The sequence below is a fragment of the Staurois parvus genome, unplaced genomic scaffold (assembly GCF_062004578.1).
Source record: "Staurois parvus isolate SC_StPar_1 unplaced genomic scaffold, SC_StPar_1.0 ptg000448l, whole genome shotgun sequence".
Lineage (NCBI taxonomy): Eukaryota > Metazoa > Chordata > Amphibia > Anura > Ranidae > Staurois > Staurois parvus.
In genome coordinates, this window is record NW_028318244.1 from 4,649,396 (window position 1) to 4,668,367 (window position 18,972).

Here is an 18,972-nt window from a genome sequence, read left to right on the forward strand (position 1 = left end):
CTATGAAGCAGGCAAGATACCCTTACCAAGTTGAGGGCACGTGGCGTGGCCTGGCATGGTTCAGGAAGTAGGGGGGTGCATGCTTCCTGCTTCTCTATTTCCTGACCAGTCAAGCTGAATGGCTAGATAAGGATTTGGTATAGATTTTGGAGGGACCCCATGCAACCATAAAGAATTACATTTATCAGCAATTCTTTTTTTCTGCATGTCACTTTTGCTGGACTACATCTTACAAGTGTGCCGCTTCATGGGCAGATTTACAGTATTCCCCAACATGTTATCTGAAGATATTTACCTGTGAGACAGGTAAGTCCAGATTTATTATTTTAATTGGCATTTTAGTCTTACCATGGTGATTCCAGAATTTATTTGTACAACAAACACAATTCTCATTTGTACAGTATAGTACATGACACAGGATCTATAGTTTTAACCCTGTTATGCTGCCACCTTCAGGAGATGGGATGCTAAAACAAGAAAGCAGTAAGGATGGCGCAGAATAACTCCTCCAGCTCTTAGCATGCCTCAGTTTTTCGCTATTATCCTTAAAAGGAACTTTGCCCTAAAAAAAAAAAAAATACTGTAGCTGCTGACTTTTAATAAACATAACAGGGATCCAGCGCTGTCCTCACCAAGGCCAGTTCTTTGCCGGTCTTAGGGTTCTGCGGCATGGCCATCTTGGATGTGGGAAGCCGGCGCTGACTTTCTGGTGCTTTACAGCTGGCTTCCCACTGTCCATGCACAAGTAGTGTTGCACTTTCCCAATAGGTACCCACTCAAAAAAAAAAAAAAAAAAAAAAAATATATATATATATATATATATCATCCATGGAGTCTGCCAGGTTTGTCATTGTAACTTTCATGTGGGGGACTTTCCAGGCCTTGTAGCCTTTTTTTCTAAGTATTGCCATGCCTTGGACCTGTCTACTGTATCAAGGGTCTTCTCAATGCACACTTACTTATTACTAGTAAACAAGGATTCTTGCTTTCCATATATTGCAATACATATTCAAGCTGGCCAAATGCATCAAAGTGATCCCTCTTTAGCCATCTGCTACTCTACTGTGCAAAATGCCAACAGGTCAGTCAACATCCATCAGACTGTGCAGATCCTATTGAGATCCGGGATGATCCTCAAATTCTAGAAATAGAACTCAGAGCTGGATCCTTTCATTGCTCTGAATATCTGAGCCTGATTCTAATCCTTGTCCTGTGCAAAGTTTTTCCTTCCCCTAGAAATGCTCCAAACTTTTCACTCCCATGTTCAGACTCTGAAGTCTAGGACCAACCGACCCTGATTTTGCATGAGCGTTAAGGATTTAATGGGGTCCTTCTTGGGGAAGTCCCATATCCCCATCTTCACACCAGACTGTTGCTGCTTACCATTCTGCAGCATGGGACATGAATGTGTAATATCTGGTTTATCCCATTCGCTGTCAGGCAGGACCAGGCTTGCCCTGATGTTCAACGCTAGATGCAAAAAATGTCCTACCTCCCAATGCTTTGGTTGGTGCTGTTGACGAATGTCAGCTTTTTCGGCTCAGCAAAAGTTCTAGGCACCCTTTTAGTATGAAGGACTTGGTCATTGCCAAAAATAATGTACTAGTAGGTGTAGTAGAGTAATAGAAATCCAACAGACCCAACAGTCATGACATGCATGCCGCTGATTCTGTGTCATTGAATCACTAATTGAAAGGGGCATGTTCAAAATAATAGCAGTGTGGAGTTCTATTAGTGAGGTCATTCATTCTATGAAAAACAGGTGGCAATTATTGCCCTTATTTAAGGAAGGAAGGCAGCAAATGTTGTACATGCTGGTTACAGTGCATTTCTCTCTGAAATTCTGAGGAAAATGGGTCGTTCCAGACATTGTTCAGAAGAACAGCGTACCTTCATTAAAAGGTTGATTGGAGAGGGGAAAACATATAAAGAAGTGCAGAAAATGATAGGCTGCTCAGCTAAAATGATCGCAAATGCTTTAAAATGGCAACCAAATCCTGAAAGACGTGGAAGAAAGCGAAAAACTACCATTCGAATGGATAGAAGAATAGCCAAAATGGCACGGACTCAGCCAACAATCAGCTCCAGGAAGATGAAAGAAGGTGTAAAGTTCCCTGTGAGGACTGCTACAATTAGAAGACGCCTATGTGAAGCCAAGCTATCTGCAAGAAGCCCCCGCAAAGTCCCACTGTTGGAAAAAAGACATGTGCTGAAGAGGTTACAATTTGCCAAAGAGCACATTGACTGGCCTAAAGAGAAATGGCGCAACATTTTGTGGACTGATGAAAGTAAGATTGTTCTTTTTGGGTCTAGTGGCCGGAGACAGTTTGTCAGACGACCCCCAAACACTGAATTCAAGCCACAGTACACTGTGAAGACAGTGAAGCATGGTGGTGCAAGCATCATGATATGGGGATGTTTCTCATACTACGGTGTTGGGCCTATTTATCGCATACCAGGGATCATGGATCAGTTTGAATACATCAGAATACTTGAAGAGGTCATGCTGCCTTATGCTGAAGAGGAAATGCCCTTGAAATGGGTGTTCCGACAAGACAACGACCCCAAACACACCAGTAAACGTGCAACATCTTGGTTCCAGACCAACAAGATGGACGTTATGGAGTGGCCAGCCCAATCCCCGGATCCTAATCCAATAGAAAACTTGTGGGGTGACATCAAAAATGCCATTTCTGAGGCAAAACCAAGAAATAGAGAAGAACTGTGGAATGTCGTCCAATCATCCTGGGCTGGAATACCTGATCACAGGGGCCAGAAGTTGGGTGACTCCATGCAACACAGATGTACAGCAGTTCTCAGAAACAGTGCGACTACAACCAAATATTCATTAAGTCATTCAAAGGAAAGCAAAATCTTCAAACATTTTTCAGTTTATATAGTGAATGTTTGAGTTTGTAAAGAAGAATACAAACACTGATATTTTTTTGAACAGTCTAATATTCACTTTTCTTCAATTTTTTTTAGAGGAACAACACAAATTTGATCTATTTTTCTTCATGTTTTGATGCACATGCTGGATCGAAATGGGGCTCAGGTAAGTATAAGGGGGGCTGGGGAGCTGCATTCAGAAGGTTTTTTTACCTTAATGCACTGAAGGCATTAAAGTAAAAAAACGTTCTGCCATTAGAACAGATTTAAACTGAACTCTGCATTAGTTCTTCGCTGTATGGTCTTCAGCCTTCCTGTGCAGAGCGATAAGGGGGTACCTATGGTCCTCCTGTATGGGGCCCAGAGCTTGCAATTCAACAGGGGTCCGTCGGCAGAGTGGGACCTTTTACTTCCATGTACTGCTGACTGCTCTCCTGGTCTGCAGCAATTAAAAAAACTTCCTGGGCCCCTGGCGGAGTAATCTTTGTGCTACAGTACCCGACAACTGAATTAAAATTTGTGCCTGTTTGTGCCTGTATCAATGTTATTGCTGTGAACTGCAGTTGGATGTTGCAGTTGCAGAACCTGCTCCAATTTTTAAGTTTGTGAGAGTAGCATTGAGTTTATTCTTGCAACACTCTTTATCAACTCCCCCACTGAATCTACCAACATTTATTAAAATACCAATAAAAACATGAAACGTACATCTTTGTGTTTTAGTGTTAATATACGCAATTGGAAAGTATCTTAGCTCAGTGATTTTCAGCTTAGATTAAGTACAGTATGTTTACTTTTTTATAATTCAATGTTTACCAAACACACCCTGCGGTGTGTTAATATATCTCAAGCATAGTTCAAAAACTTGCGGCACTTCAGAATACCAGTAATCCATCCATGTCATTAAGCCAATTTGGGTCACCTCTACCTAAGACTGAAAAGGCTCACCCAAAAGAGGTGACTCCACAATGGGAAAGGTCAAATGCTGAAGGTATCTCAAGTAGCCTTTGAACACAGCCGTCTACTATCTGATCCAAACGCCCTGACACCCTTCCTCCAAACAAATACACCAAAAAGTAAAATATACCCCAGGATTTGGTTAATAATTGCATTTACCAGCCTAGTAAAAAAATAAGTCCCATCACTGTGACAATGGGAGCAACATAAGTCTCAAATTTCTGTGTCATTGAGAGAAAAATAACCCCCATAATTGTTATCAGTGGGATTAATTTCAGTGGAATAAAATAAACAATGAAATGTCCATGAAATAAAATGAGCCCCATCCTTGGTATTAATGGAATAAAATGAGCCCCATCCTTGGTATTAATGGAATAAAATGAGCCCCATCCTTGGTATTAATGGAATAATGAAGCCCCATCCTTGGTATTAATGGAATAAAATTAGCCCCATCCTTGGTATTAATGGAATAAAATGAGCCCCATCCTTGGTATTAATGGAATAAAATGAGCCCCATCCTTGGTATTAATGGAATAAAATGAGCCCCATCCTTGGTATTAATGGAATAAAATGAGCCCCATCCTTGGTATTAATGGAAAAATGAAGCCCCATCCTTGGTGTTAATGGAATAAAATGAGCCCCATACTTGGTATTAATGGAATAAAATGAGCCCCATCCTTGGTATTAATGGAATAAAATGAGCCCCATCCTTGGTACTAATGAAATAATGAAGCCCCATCCTTGGTATTAATGGAATAAAATGAGCCCCATCCTTGGTATTAATGAAATAAAATGAGCCCCATCCTTGGTATTAATGAAATAAAATGAGCCCCATCCTTGGTATTAATGAAATAAAATGAGCCCCATCCTTGGTATTAATGGAATAAAATGAGCCCCATCCTTGGTATTAATGGAATAAAATGAGCCCCATCCTTGGTATTAATGGAATAAAATGAGCCCCATCCTTGGTATTAATGGAATAAAATGAGCCCCATCCTTGGTATTAATGGAATAAAATGAGCCCCATCCTTGGTATTAATGGAATGAAATGAGCCCCATCCTTGGTATTAATGAAATAAAATGAGCCCCATCCTTGGTATTAATGGAATAAAATGAGCCCCACCCTTGGTATTAATGAAATAATGAAGCCCCATCCTTGGTATTAATGGAACAAAATGAGCCCCATCCTTGGTATTAATGGAATGAAATAAGCCCCATCATTGGTGTTAGAGAAATAAAATGAGCCCCATCCTTGGTATTAATGGATAAAATGAGCCCCATCCCTGGTATTAATGGAATAAAATGAGCCCCATCCTTGGTATTAATGGAATATAATAAATTTGCCATCATTGGCGCTAATGGAATAAAATGAGTCCCATCCTTGGCGTTAATGGAATAAAATGAGTCCCATCCTTGGCGTTAATGGAATAAAATGAGTCCCATCCTTGGTGTTAGCAGAATAAAATGAGTCCCATCCTTGGTGTTAGCAGAATAAAATGAGTCCCATCCTTGGTGTTAGCAGAATAAAATAAGTCCTGTCATTGGTAATAATGGAACAAAATAAGCCCATTTTGGGTGGCAGTGGGAGCAAGATAAGTCCCATTGTTGATGCCAGTGAGCTAAAATAAACTCTATATTGTTGAAGTTATTTGGATAACAAAAACCCATATCTGGCATCAGAGGGATAGAAGCCCCATTGTTGGTGTCACTGGAATAAATTAGAAGAGAAAAGAGCTAGAGCCTCAAGGACTGCGAGGGGAGAGGTAAGTAATACCACCTGTTCATTCCCCCATGAACATGTAACCCTTGTAACGCATCAGGGCCCCATTGCATGAGTTTTTTTTTTCATTCTGGAGTTGGGATTTAATGATTGGTGTCAGCAGGATAAAATTAGCCCCATCAGTGTCAAGGAAATAAAATAAGTCACAATAAATAACACCAATCTTTGGTGTCACTGGGATAAAATAAGCAGAATTATTCATGTCAGAAGGGTAAAGTCATTGGTGTCAGTGAAATAAAATAATCAGAACCATTGGTGTCAGAGACATAAAACAAGCCTGGTTATCGCTATCAGTAGAATAGGATAAGGGTCAAATTGTTGTCAGGGGGAAGAAATAAGCCCCAGACTGTTCATACCAGTGGGATAAAAAGCAATATCATTGGGTGTCAATGGAATAAAATAAACACCAATGTAGTGACAACGGGTGTAAAATAAGCCTTAGCACTGGTGTCAGTGGGATAGCATAAACTCTAAGTTGTTGCTGTCAGTGGATCAAAATAAGCCCCATCTTGGTGCCACTCAGAGGAAACTAAGTTCCATTGTTAGTGTTGGTGTCAGTGGCCCTTGATTTCCTGCCCTGACACCTCGGAATGACCCCTATTGATTATACACCTGGAGTGCTCTCCAGGCAAGCCATTACTTTTCCACATTATCCCCAACTCAATTTTTTAATAAAAGAACATTATCAGATTTGAAATCCTTGTGATCTGGTAAAGGCCCACTTGGACACGCTCTCCCAATACCCGACTCTGTGTTGTCTACATCAGAGGAAGAGCTACATCTCCATTTAACCGCTTGCCGCCCTGCCACTGTGTTTATACGTGTGCAGGGCGGCAGTGGAGCGCAAAACCACGTTTAAAAACGGGTTCCGCGTTCCCGACACTTTCGCCGGCAGGGGGCGCGCGCGCGCTCCCGCCGACCCGCGGGTGATACTATTTGATCCAGGAGGGATCAATCATTAGATTTCAGCCAGTGATTTCTGGCTGAAATCATATGATCGGTCCCTGTCCTATCCTGTCCTGTGTTGATATTTACACAGGGCAGGATATGATGTCATTCTTCTCTGCCTGGACACATTCCGTTCCAGACAGAGAAGAAGACATCCAAAAAGTGAGTACACAAGCACTACACTACAGTTAGAACACTCTAGGACACATTTAACCCCCTGATCGCCCCCCCCCCCTCCAGTTAACCCTTCACTGCCCTGTCACCAGTGTTACTGATCAGTGAAGCGATTTTTACTGATCAGTGTCGCTGGCGACTTCCGATAGAGTTAGCGCCCCTCCCAGATAGCGCCAGATTGCCCGCCAGTACACCAGTAATCCCGTTTAACCCCTTGATCGCCCCCCCCTCCAGTTAACCCCTTCACTGCCCTGTCACCCAGTGTCACTGATCAGTGAACCAATTTTTACTGATCACTGTATCAGTGTCGCTGGCGACTTCCGATAGAGTTTGCGCCCCTCCCAGATAGCGCCAGTTTGCCCGCCAGTACACCAGTAATCCCGTTTAACCCCTTGATCGCCCCCCCCCCTCCAGTTAACCCCTTCACTGCCCTGTCACCCAGTGTCACTGATCAGTGAACCAATTTTTACTGATCACTGTATCAGTGTCGCTGGCGACTTCCGATAGAGTTAGCGCCCCTCCCAGATAGCGCCAGATTGCCCGCCAGTACACCAGTAATCCCGTTTAACCCCTTGATCGCCCCCCCCCCCCCTCCAGTTAAACCCTTCACTGCCTGTCACCCAGTGTCACTGATCAGTGAACCAATTTTTACTGATCACTGTATCAGTGTCGCTGGCGACTTCCGATAGAGTTAGCGCCCCTCCCAGATAGCGCCAGTTTGCCCGCCAGTACACCAGTAATCCCGTTTAACCCCTTGATCGCCCCCCCCCCCTCCAGTTAACCCCTTCACTGCCCTGTCACCCAGTGTCACTGATCAGTGAACCAATTTTTACTGATCACTGTATCAGTGTCGCTGGCGACTTCCGATAGAGTTAGCGCCCCCTCCCAGATAGCGCCAGATTGCCCGCCAGTACACCAGTAATCCCGTTTAACCCCTTGATCGCCCCCCTCCAGTTAAACCCTTCAATGCCCTGTCACCCAGTGTCACTGATCAGTGAACCAATTTTTACTGATCACTGTATCAGTGTCGCTGGCGACTTCCGATAGAGTTAGCGCCCCTCCCAGATAGCGCCAGTTTGCCCGCCAGTACACCAGTAATCCCGTTTAACCCCTTGATCGCACCCTCCCCCCAGTTAACCCCTGCACTGCCCTGTCACCAGTGTCACTGATCAGTGAACCAATTTTTACTGATCACTGTATCAGTGTCGCTGGCGACTTCCGATAGAGTTAGCGCCCCTCCCAGATAGCGCCAGATTGCCCACCAGTAATCCCGTTTAACCCCTTGATCACCCCCCCCTCTCCAGTTAACCCCTTCACTGCCCTGTCACCAGTGTCACTGATCAGTGAACCAATTTTTACTGATCACTGTATCAGTGTCGCTGGCGACTTCCGATAGAGTTAGCGCCCCTCCCAGATAGCGCCAGTTTGCCCGCCAGTACACCAGTAATCCCGTTTAACCCCTTGATCGCCCCCCCCCCAGTTAACCCCTGCACTGCCCTGTCACCAGTGTCACTGATCAGTGAACCAATTTTTACTGATCACTGTATCAGTGTCGCTGGCGACTTCCGATAGAGTTAGCGCCCCTCCCAGATAGCGCCAGCTTGCCCGCCAGTACACCAGTAATCCCGTTTAACCCCTTGATCCCCCCCCCCCCAGTTAACCCCTTCACTGCCCTGTCACCAGTGTCACTGATCAGTGAACCAATTTTTACTGATCACTGTATCAGTGTCGCTGGCGACTTCCGATAGTGTTAGCGCCCCTCCCAGATAGCGCCAGTTTGCCCGCTAGTGCACCAGAAATCCCATTTAACCCCTTGATCGTCCCCCTCCCCCCCCCAGTTAACCCCTTCACTGCCCTGTCACCAGTGTCACTGATCAGTGAACCAATTTTTACTGATCACTGTATCAGTGTCGCTGGCGACTTCCGATAGTGTTAGCGCCCCTCCCAGATAGCGCCAGTTTGCCCGCTAGTGCACCAGAAATCCCATTTAACCCCTTGATCGTCCCCCTCCCCCCCCCAGTTAACCCCTTCACTGCCCTGTCACCAGTGTCATTGATTACAGTGAACAGATTTTTACTGATCACTGTATTAGTGTCACTGGTGACTTCCGATAGTGTTAGCGCCCCTCCTAGATAGCGCCAGTTTGCCCGCTAATGCACGGGATTTTTTTTACCAAAAACATGTAGCAGAATACATTTTGGCTTAAATTTATGACTAACTTTGAGTTTACGATATATTTTTTATAGCTGAAAGTAGAAAATATTGTTTTTTTTCAAAATTTTTGTGGTTTTTTTGTTTATAGCGCAAAAAATAAAAAGCGCACAGGTGATCAAATACCACCAAAAGAAAGCTCTGTTTGTGGGAAAAAAAGGACGTAAATTTTGTTTGGGTACAGCATTGCATGACCGCGCAATTATCATTTGAATTAGTGCAGCGCCAAACAGCAAAAAAAGGCCTGGTCATTAAGGGGGGTAAATCCTCTGGGGCTCAAGTGGTTAATAAAAAAACAAAAAAAAAACAAACAAAATCAAGCGCAAATCAACACCTCAAACAATGCCTTAAATATAGAGTAAAAATCAATAAACATATGAGATTTTCAAATTAATTAAAGTGACTAGAGATGAGCGAATCGAACATGACGAAGTGGAATTCGTTTCGAAGATTGGGAAAAATTCGATTCGCGACGAATCCGAAAATTAGCTAACTTCGGATGCACGAATCGAATTTTCCCAAAAATGGCGGCGACATGTGTGGCGACGGAGCGGGGATCTCTGGGAAGGCGCGCAGACAAGGCGCGCTGACCCATAATGCATTCATTCATGACATGTGATCGCATTAGCCAATCAGCAGCCAGCCAGCCAGCACTGTGTAATGGTGGAGCTATAAATCGCGGCCATCTTAGAATTCTCCATTAGCCTCCGGTCATTCAAGAGAGACAGACCTGTCTGTATTAAGGGACAGAGTTAGGGCCACAGAGACTTTAGGGCCACAGAATCGTTACTCGGGGAGACAGAATCGTTACTCAGGGACACAGAATCGTTACTCAGGGACACAGAATCGTTACTCAGGGCCACAGCTATCAAAGAATCGAAAATTTAAAGTGACATACACCCTTTTTTGTTTTGGTGGCTGTCGTGCACAGTTGGTGCTGCAGTTTGCCGATTGTGCAAAATAAACTGACTTTCTGCTTCACAACCACTATTGTACGTTCAAAGAGTTAAATCCGGTTTTATTTTTGGGGTGCTTATTGAATTAAAGAGTATGTTAGACAACACGCAGAGGAGTGGCAGAGGAGGCAATGTTTCAGGAGCGAGCAGACGTGGCAGCAGAGGAAGGGGTCGAGGCAGCACTAGTCGCAGCCAGAGGCCAGTGCTCCCGGTGTCATCCAGCGGTCGTGTCTCCACCGACAACCCTGCCGTCATCGATTGGTTGACTCGGTCGTCTTCCTCTTCCCAGGTCACCTCTGACACCTACAGCCAACGGTCGGTGGGTACGTCAGACACAACCGTTAGTTGGCATGGCCCGGGAGCAAGCCCACTGAAATCACGTGTCCTCTACCTGCCCCTGTCCTTTGGTGTTCCCTCACCAAGCGAAGTATCGCATGCTGTGGGCTCAGCCCCACTGTACAGTGAGGAAGAGCTAACAGAGGGCGATCAGGAACGGGGGGAGACATCCGCCTCTTCAGCAGCCAGGCGAAGAAGTACTGGCGAGGAGAGTGGCTCGGTAGCCGGTCTAGAGACAGGTCTGTCTCCTGACCCACACGCAGCCGAGGGGGCTAGTAGTGACGCGGAGACCCTAATTGATGATGATGAGGCTGATCGCACTTGGCAGCCTCGTCGTCATCAGGCTATTGCTTCCGCATCATCAGGAGAAGAGGGTGCCAGCTTGCCAGCGAGCAAAACAGTCGGTGGGTTGCCCAGGAGGCAGCAGGGACGCAGCAGTGTCAGTGGAGGCAAACGGCCACGGAGTAGAGCACCAGCTCCACTGCAGCCTACCACCACGGCCAGTAGTGGTGCCGGTGTGCACGGAGGAAGTAGCAGTCAGCCAGTGAGGAGTAGCGGGGGCAAAGTTTCCTACTCGGCGGTGTGGCAATTTTTCGTCAAGCCGCCCGAGGAAGTAAACGTAGCCGTATGTCGACTATGTGGCCAGAAAGTCAAGCGTGGCCAGGGGGCCCATGTTGGGACTACAGCGTTGCATCAGCATATGCAGCGTCGCCATTCGGTGGCCTGGGAAAACCGTGATAAAGATACGGCGGTTCTGCCTGCCCCAGCCCCCGCTCCATCACCCGCTCCGTTACTTGCTCCGTCACCCGACGTCAATCGCCCTCTATCAGCCAGTCAAGGCTCCAACACCTCTGCTGAGGGGAGTTGTCGCTCGTTGGCATCTTCCGCTCGTTCAAATGCTCCTTCTCCTGCTACTCCTCTTCACGGATTCCGTCAGCAGTCTTTCTTGGAATCCGTTTTCAAGAGACAACAGTTTGCGAGCACGCACCCGACGGTGCAGAAGCTGAACGTCCTCCTGTCCAAGTCGCTGGTGCTGCAGTCCCTCCCTTTCCAAGTGGTGGACTCAGCACCTTTCCGAGAAATGATGGCTTGTGCCGAGCCGCGGTGGAGAGTGCCAAGCCGGCATTTCTTCGCCAAAAAGGCAGTGCCAGCACTGCATTCACATGTAGAAGAGATGGTGGGCCAGTCTTTGAGCATGTCGGTCTCTGCCAAAGTGCACGGCAGCGCCGACGTGTGGAGCTGTAACTACGGTCAGGGACAGTACATGTCATTTACGGCCCACTGGGTGAACGTGGTGCCGTCACAGCCGCACCAGCAACTTGGAAGGGTCACGCCGCTTTTGCCTCCACGTTTGCACGTCCTTGGTCCAGCAAAGATGTCCGCCTCTACCACCTCTTCTTCCGCCGTGTGCTCAGCCGCCACCCCCGTGCCAAGTCCCATTACCCGACCGGCATATCACATGTGCAGGGCGCAACGGTGTCACGCTGTGCTGCACCTGGTATGCCTTGGCGAACGTAGTCACACAGGGGAGGAACTTCTGAGTGTAATGAACAGAGAAATCGACAGATGGCTGTCTCCGCGCAAACTGAAAATCGGAACCATGTTGACCGACAACGGAAAGAACATGGTGTCTGCTCTGCGTCAAGGAAGGTTGTGCCATGCGCCATGCATGGCTCACGTGTTCAATCTGGTTGTCAAGCGGTTCCTAAAATCCACCATCCCACTGCAAGACATCCTTAAAATGTCACGTAAACTTTGCATGCATTTCAGCCATTCCTACACCGCAAAGCACACCCTCCTTGAACTGCAGCGGCAGAACGGAATTGCACAGCATCGCCTGATCTGCGACGTTGCAACAAGGTGGAATTCAACCCTACATATGTTAAACCTCCTTTACGAACAGCGAAAGGCCATCACCGATTTCCTGATGTTACAAGCGGATAAAGGTACTCCCCTGTGTAACTTAGATGTCAGCCATTGGCAGCTCATGCGTGACACCTGCCGCTTGCTCAGGCCCTTTGAGGAGGCCACGCTATTCGTGAGTCGGCAGGACTATGGGATGAACGACGTCATTCCTCTGTTGCACGTCCTGGAACAAATGCTGTTAACAATGGCTGGTCAGGGTGCGGTAGACGTGGCGCACAGATCTCAACGCCACATGACCCCTGTGGGGGCAGGACAGGAAGAAGAGGAGGAGGTAGAGGAGGACATTGGTGCTCAGGAATTATTGAGTGAAATGGGTGGTTTTTCCACTCAGCGGACAGGAGTGGAGGAGCAGGAGCATCTGGTAGAGGAGGAGGAGGAGACAGAGGACCCAGACGCACCGTGGCAGTATGCTGTGGAGATGGAGGCAGGGAGTCCCTCGCATTCCTTAGCACAAATGGCCCATAGCATGCTCGGTTGCTTGCGTAGCGACAGCCGAATAATAACCATCAGACAGAGGGATTACTTTTGGCTGTCCACCTTGTTGCACCCTCGCTACCGTACAAAAATGGTGGCCTTTTTCACACCTGCTGAGAGGGAGGCCAAAATAAAGTACTATAAAAACCACCTATGTAGTCAGTTGGTCTCTGCCTTTCTGCGCCAACGTCCATCCTCAGACACTGTGGGCCCTGTGCGCTCGCGTTCCGCTGCCATGGCAGCAGGGGAGGGGTGGGGTGGTAGGAGCAGTGGCAGCTCCACCAGCAGCGGCTGCCTCAGTCTGCAGTCGATGATGAGTAGCTTTCTTCACCAGCGCAGTGAGGAAACTACTAACCAGCCGCAGCAGCAGCAGCATCAGGTGGACCTGGAGCAGGACCTCAAACAACAGGCTTGGGCCTACTTGGACAGCACCCTGCCAACCGAGGTAGACAATCCCCTTGACTACTGGGCAACGAAACTTGACCTTTGGCCCCAACTAGCTGAATTTGCCCTTGAAAGGCTGTCATGCCCGGCCAGTAGCGTGGCATCGGAGCGCGTGTTTAGTGCGGCAGGAGGTATTGTAACTCCGCGGAGGACACGACTGTCCACCCAAAGTGTTGAGAGACTCACGTTTGTGAAAATGAATCAGGCGTGGATTAGTCTGGATTTCAAACCACCAGTTCCTGACACAACTGACTAAATCCGCCATGAATCATGCCCCAAACATGTTATTTTTAACATAGGCCTCTGTATGGCCTTCAATTTAAGCTGCTTACGCTTCGCCACTCTGCCATGGGCCCCTGTACCGCCTCCTCTTGCTGCTGCCAGGTCCAGAGTGTGTCATGGGTCCCTGTACGGCCTCCCATTGCTGCTGACTTCATCGCCAGACTCTGCCATGTGCCACTTTCAGGTCTCCTTACACTGTTGGTGGGTTCCATTTTGTGATAGGGTGCTGTATGGCCTTCCATTGCTGCTGCCTCCACCGCCACCCTGCGCCATGTGCCTCTGTCGTCTGCTCACGCTGCTGACGGCTTCCGCTTTTTAACCGAGGCCTGTGTTTGGCTTCCGAATACTGCTGCATCCACCGCCACCCTGCGCCATGTGTCTCTGTCGTCTGCTCACGCTGCTGACGGCTTCCGCTTTTTAACCTAGGCCTGTGTATGGCTTCCGAATACTGCTGCCTCCACCGCCACCCTGCGCCATGTGCCTCTGTCGTCTGCTCACGCTGCTGCCAGGTCCATACTGATTCATGGCCCCCTGTACCGGCTCCTCATGAACGTGGTTCAGCGGGTTTGCATCACTTAACGTCAAATCGTTGACAAACGCTGGGACGTTCAGTGTTGTGCGCATTAAGCCAGACACCAAAGGGCAGCACAGACCTGTTATTACTCGCTCAAGCATGGCTGAACAAAACCAGTCTCTACCACAAATTGGACCCAGACCTGCCCAGGGTCTCGTAAGTAGATTGCACGGAGGAGTAGAGTTCGTTATTGGAATTAACTGTGAGGGACTTTTAAACCTAGGCCTGTGTATGGCCTTCAATTGAAGCTGCTTCTGCTCCGCCACTCTGCCATTGGACTCTTGATAGTCGTCTCCCCACGCTGCTGCTGGGGGGACTTTTTAACATAGGCCTCTGTATGGCCTTCAATTTTAGCTGCTTACGCTCCGCCACTCTGCCATGGGCCCCTGTACCGCCTCCTCATGCTGCTGCCAGGCCCGTAATCTGCCATGGGCCCCAGTACCGACTCCTCATGCTGCTGCCAGGCCCGTAATCTGTCATGGGCCCCTGTACCGCCTCCTCATGCTGCTGCCAGGTCCAGAGTGTGTCATGGGTCCCTGTACGGCCTCCCATTGCTGCTGTCTCCATCGCCACACTCTGCCATGTGCCACTTTCAGGTCTCCTCACACTGCTGGTGGGTTCCATTTTGTCATAGGGTGCTGTATGGCCTCCCATTGCTGCTACCTCCACCGCCACACTGTGGCTCCACACTCTGGTTTTGGCCCCGTGACTGCCCAAATGAGTGAAGTGTGCGGTGATTCTAAGATCGACGGCACTCATCTGCATGTCATACTGACTGACAGTATTATTTCTCTTCCCCAGCAGACTCCAAGGGCATTTAAATTAAAGGTACAGTGTTCTGCACTAATATAAAGGCTCTCTGAAGCCTAGAAACACCCTTTTTATAAGTTAAATTCGCAGCGAATATATTCGACTCGAATCAAATTTATTCCGCGAATTTGGCGAATCAGCCAAATCGAATTTTTGAATAATTCGCTCATCTCTAAAAGTGACCTTTCAAAAAAAAATTCCTTTTTAAAAAAATATCATTCATATTACAGTGTCCAAATAAAAGAAAAAGTCCTTTCTCCCCAATCAATTGTGAAAAAACAAATATCCAAGCAAAATGATGCTTCCACCAATCACCAGTGAAAAACCAACATCAACCGCACTCACCAGATGATGGTGAGTATTGCGCCTATTATGATGTTATGGACTCCTAGACCCCCTTTATAAGCTTTCAGGGCTCCTTCCCACCATATAGGATATAAGGTATTTTCTCCCACTCGCTCCTACCTTCTCCTCTCACCAAACTCCACAGCAGTGCAAGGGAAAAAATATATAAAAGTGTAATACTGCTAGTAAAAAATGCAATATTGGTAAAAATTGCCAGACCACTCACATTTGTGAAGATGAATAAAAACATCTATTTTATTGCCTCCATTGCCCCAAATGAGTTCCACTACTTCCACATCTCATACCAGAGACCTCACAGCCTGCTTGTAGCAAGGGATGACAGGATACAGCTCCAAAGATGGTCGCTTGGAACACACCGCTTGGCGTGCGTTCCACTCACCGGAAGTGACGCAGGACGTCAGGGCAGCAGACCGGAAGTGCGTCGACACGTTTTGCCCCACCCACAGGGCGTTCTCAAGACACACACCTCCAGTCTCAGGCCGCTTAAATAGCAATAAAAGGTCCCTCCCCTTCTCTTCCACAGGTCAATAAAGACAAATATGTAAACTACTAGCTGTCATCCCTTGCTCATACCCTGTGAGATTCCTTCAAAGCAGTGTTTCTCAACTCCAGTTCTCATGGACCCCCAACAGGTCATGTTTTCAGGATTTCCATTATTTTGCACAGGTGATTTGATCAGTTTCACTGCCTTAGTAATTACCACAGCTGTTTCATCTGAGGGAAATCCTGAAAACATGACCTGTTGGGAGTCCATGAGGACTGGAGTTGAGAAACACTGCTTCAAAGAGATATCAAATTGAATAGCTCAGATCTCTATCTACTCGTTAGTTCAACCCCACAAAACTTTATTATAAACTTGAACTAACCATGCCCAAACTCATAAGGAGACCCGAGACATGCAAATGAACTTAAAAACATATCACAAAAAATGATTACATATGTAAAGAGGAAAATCAAAATTAAAAAAGAAATAAAATGTAAATATATAATATACATTATAGTATGGATGTGTAAATATACATATTGAGGAAACAAATACCACAAAAGATAAAAACATAAAAAAAAAAAAAAAAATTTAAGAGAATATAAAAATAAAATTAAACATAAAACTAAAATAAAGAAAAAATAAAATAAAATAAGAAAATAAAATTAAAAATAAAATAAAAAAATAAAAATGTAAAATTAAATCAAAATCAGTATAAATAAATATTGTTCCCTCTATATATATACCCACCCAAAACAATTAAATTTCACTCAGATAAAGCTACCAGTTAGATAAATAACAATTAATGTCAATCTCTGCGTTTAACCCTTTAGGGATCAAAGTCCCCATCTGGTAGATCCATTTTGTTTAATTTTGAGAAATACTTTTAACCATATCACCCCCTCTCCATGGGGCATCCATCCTATCTATCCCACAGGATTTTAAAGATGTAGGATCCCTATTATGATAAACCCTAAAATATTTACATCTCCATTTAATATCTAAAAGGGAACAGGGAAAGGGATATAGATGCCAATTTGACCCACAAACAAGTGCAGAGGATGTACCTCTTCTCTCTGATACTCCTCAATCTGCTCCATAGTTTAAGGACCGGTTCACACTATTGCAGTGTGGGAAACCGCATGTGATTCGGACAGGAATCGCACTGTATTCCTGTTCAAATCACATGCCATTCTTTGCAGTCTTTCCCGCAGGAAAGGTGCATACCTTTTTTTTTTGCACTGAAATCAGGACTCATGGGTGTTCACAACTATGTGATCTGACTCACCCGAACCTGCAAACCTTTTTGGGGTGTCGTTCACTTAATATGTTGCTAAACCCCGGACCCTGCATTCACTATACCTGGTCTCCCACAGTACACTGAACATGGAAATGCAATAATTTTAGTAAAAATAAACTGCTAAATACGTTTACTCAACAGCATTTAGAGCGGTCTTGTGACTTCTATCAGCATCCAGCTGAGCACTGGTAATCTTGTAGTAGGAGTTTACATTCTCCTCTCACTGTCTTATGAGGCTACATGACTGATAGCCAGGGGCTACAACAATGACCTTTGACCCTCTGTCTGCACAGTGCTGATTGGCCTTGTGCCGATCACATGCACCCTCCCAAAAACAAAAACTCTCTAGCAATGCTCTGTGGAGCATGTGCAGAGCGTCTCCTAGGGCTTTGTACTATCAGAAGATGTTTTGGGGGTAGTGGGAGAAGGGGAGGATGAGAGAAGACAGGATCAAAGAGACTTTTTAAACAATGTGGAGGATTAACCCCTTAAGTTCCACAGTGAGTATAACCAGCATACTTTACTGCATATACAGACTGATTTTACTGTTGTGGGTTTAGTAACACTTTAACACAGACACCTGCAGTGGTTCGCATAAACGGAGTGTGACTCTGATGTGGTGCGGGAAATTAAAATAATTCCCTGCAAATCCCGCACCACATCAGTGTGAACCAGCACTAAAATAACTATATTATTGGTGTCATTAGGAAAAAAAAGCTCCATCACTGGTGTCACTGGAGTAAAATAGGGCCTATATCAGTGTCAAAGGTTCAAAATACGTCTCAGATTGCTGGTGCCAGAAGGATAAAACAAACCCCATCATTGGTGTCAACTGGATAAAATAATTAGAAATATAAATTTCTATCACAACCCCATTTGTGATGTCCGGCTACATAAAGAAAACTAGTGGAGCCACCACATCTATGGACTGGCAAGCTGCAATATATTACATTTCTCTTCACTTTATAGAATGTGGACTAAAACATTAGAGATGGCACACAGAAGCCCCATGCAATCACTACACAGATGTCACATATTATGGGATGCCAGTTTCATCAAGCCACAGTATCATCAAGTATCATCAAGTCCAATGATAAATCTAGAAACTCACCATAACTGATGTGCTCAGCACTCCGCCAGCTTCAAGACTTGTGCTCTATACGGTGACTTGCACTTTATGAATCTGAGCGTCAGTGGGGAACCACGGCCTCTTCTCTGCTGGAAGAAAAAAAATGCACAAGGTAAGCATGCCATAGTGGGCAAATACTGTATACTGCTTATGGAAAAAGTTCCTGGGAAGCCCAGCGCTCCTCAGCTTTAACCCCTTAACGCAGGCGCCTCCTGGCTCTTTAAGAGGCTTCTAATCATGTGACCACGATGATTGGCTGTCACAGCGGTCACATGATCAGAAAGCTCCGGATCGCAAGTAGAGATTGGCAGCGCGGACAGCGACATACAGGTACATTGCTGGTCCGCAAATGGTAAACCTATCACATACAGCTTTATACAAATCTTCTGTTTTTGTCATTTGCATACCCTGTTGGCTATGCTGCACACATGAAGGAAACATACGAACACATGGAACTCTTGCTGAAGCACATCCGGTACACCAAGTACAACTGGAATATCTGTGGTAGTGGCTCTGCTGCTTGGAATGCAGCTCACGTGTACCATGTACTGTTGCTACGTAGGCGAATGGGACAGCCATGCAATATGCTATGCTTCAGCCTTGCTACAGGTGTAGGCCACTACTGAAGCCTGGTTGAAAAACTCCCAGAGATGGCATCATCCCATCCTTTCCTGTTGCTAGGATGTTGCTAAGACACTTCCAGCCGTTACTGCTCACACCCACCATCACAGGAGCTCTCAAACATCCGGAGCAGGCATCCTCCAACAAGTTCCATCATGCCTCTACAAGTCATAGCTGTAACTGTCAATTTTGCAATGTCTTATGGGAAATGTAGTACAACAGCTAGAGAGCCGCAGGTTGCCTACCCCAGGTGTAGATGGTGACCCGTGGAGCACTTGAGTATCTTGGGGTTGCTATTGGAGACTTCAGAACTG

General features: G+C 46.2%; 1 long non-coding RNA gene across 1 annotated transcript in view; it reads right to left on the reverse strand.

Moving 5' to 3' along the window:
• The window catches only part of LOC149453569 (uncharacterized), a 198,814-nt gene extending 180,666 nt beyond the window's left edge, over nt 1-18,148 (reverse strand). The window contains exon 1 of the long non-coding RNA XR_016314670.1: nt 18,020-18,148. This is a non-coding gene — a long non-coding RNA (uncharacterized LOC149453569). The remainder of the gene's footprint in view (nt 1-18,019) is intronic.
• Between the last annotated feature and the right edge of the window lie 824 nt (nt 18,149-18,972).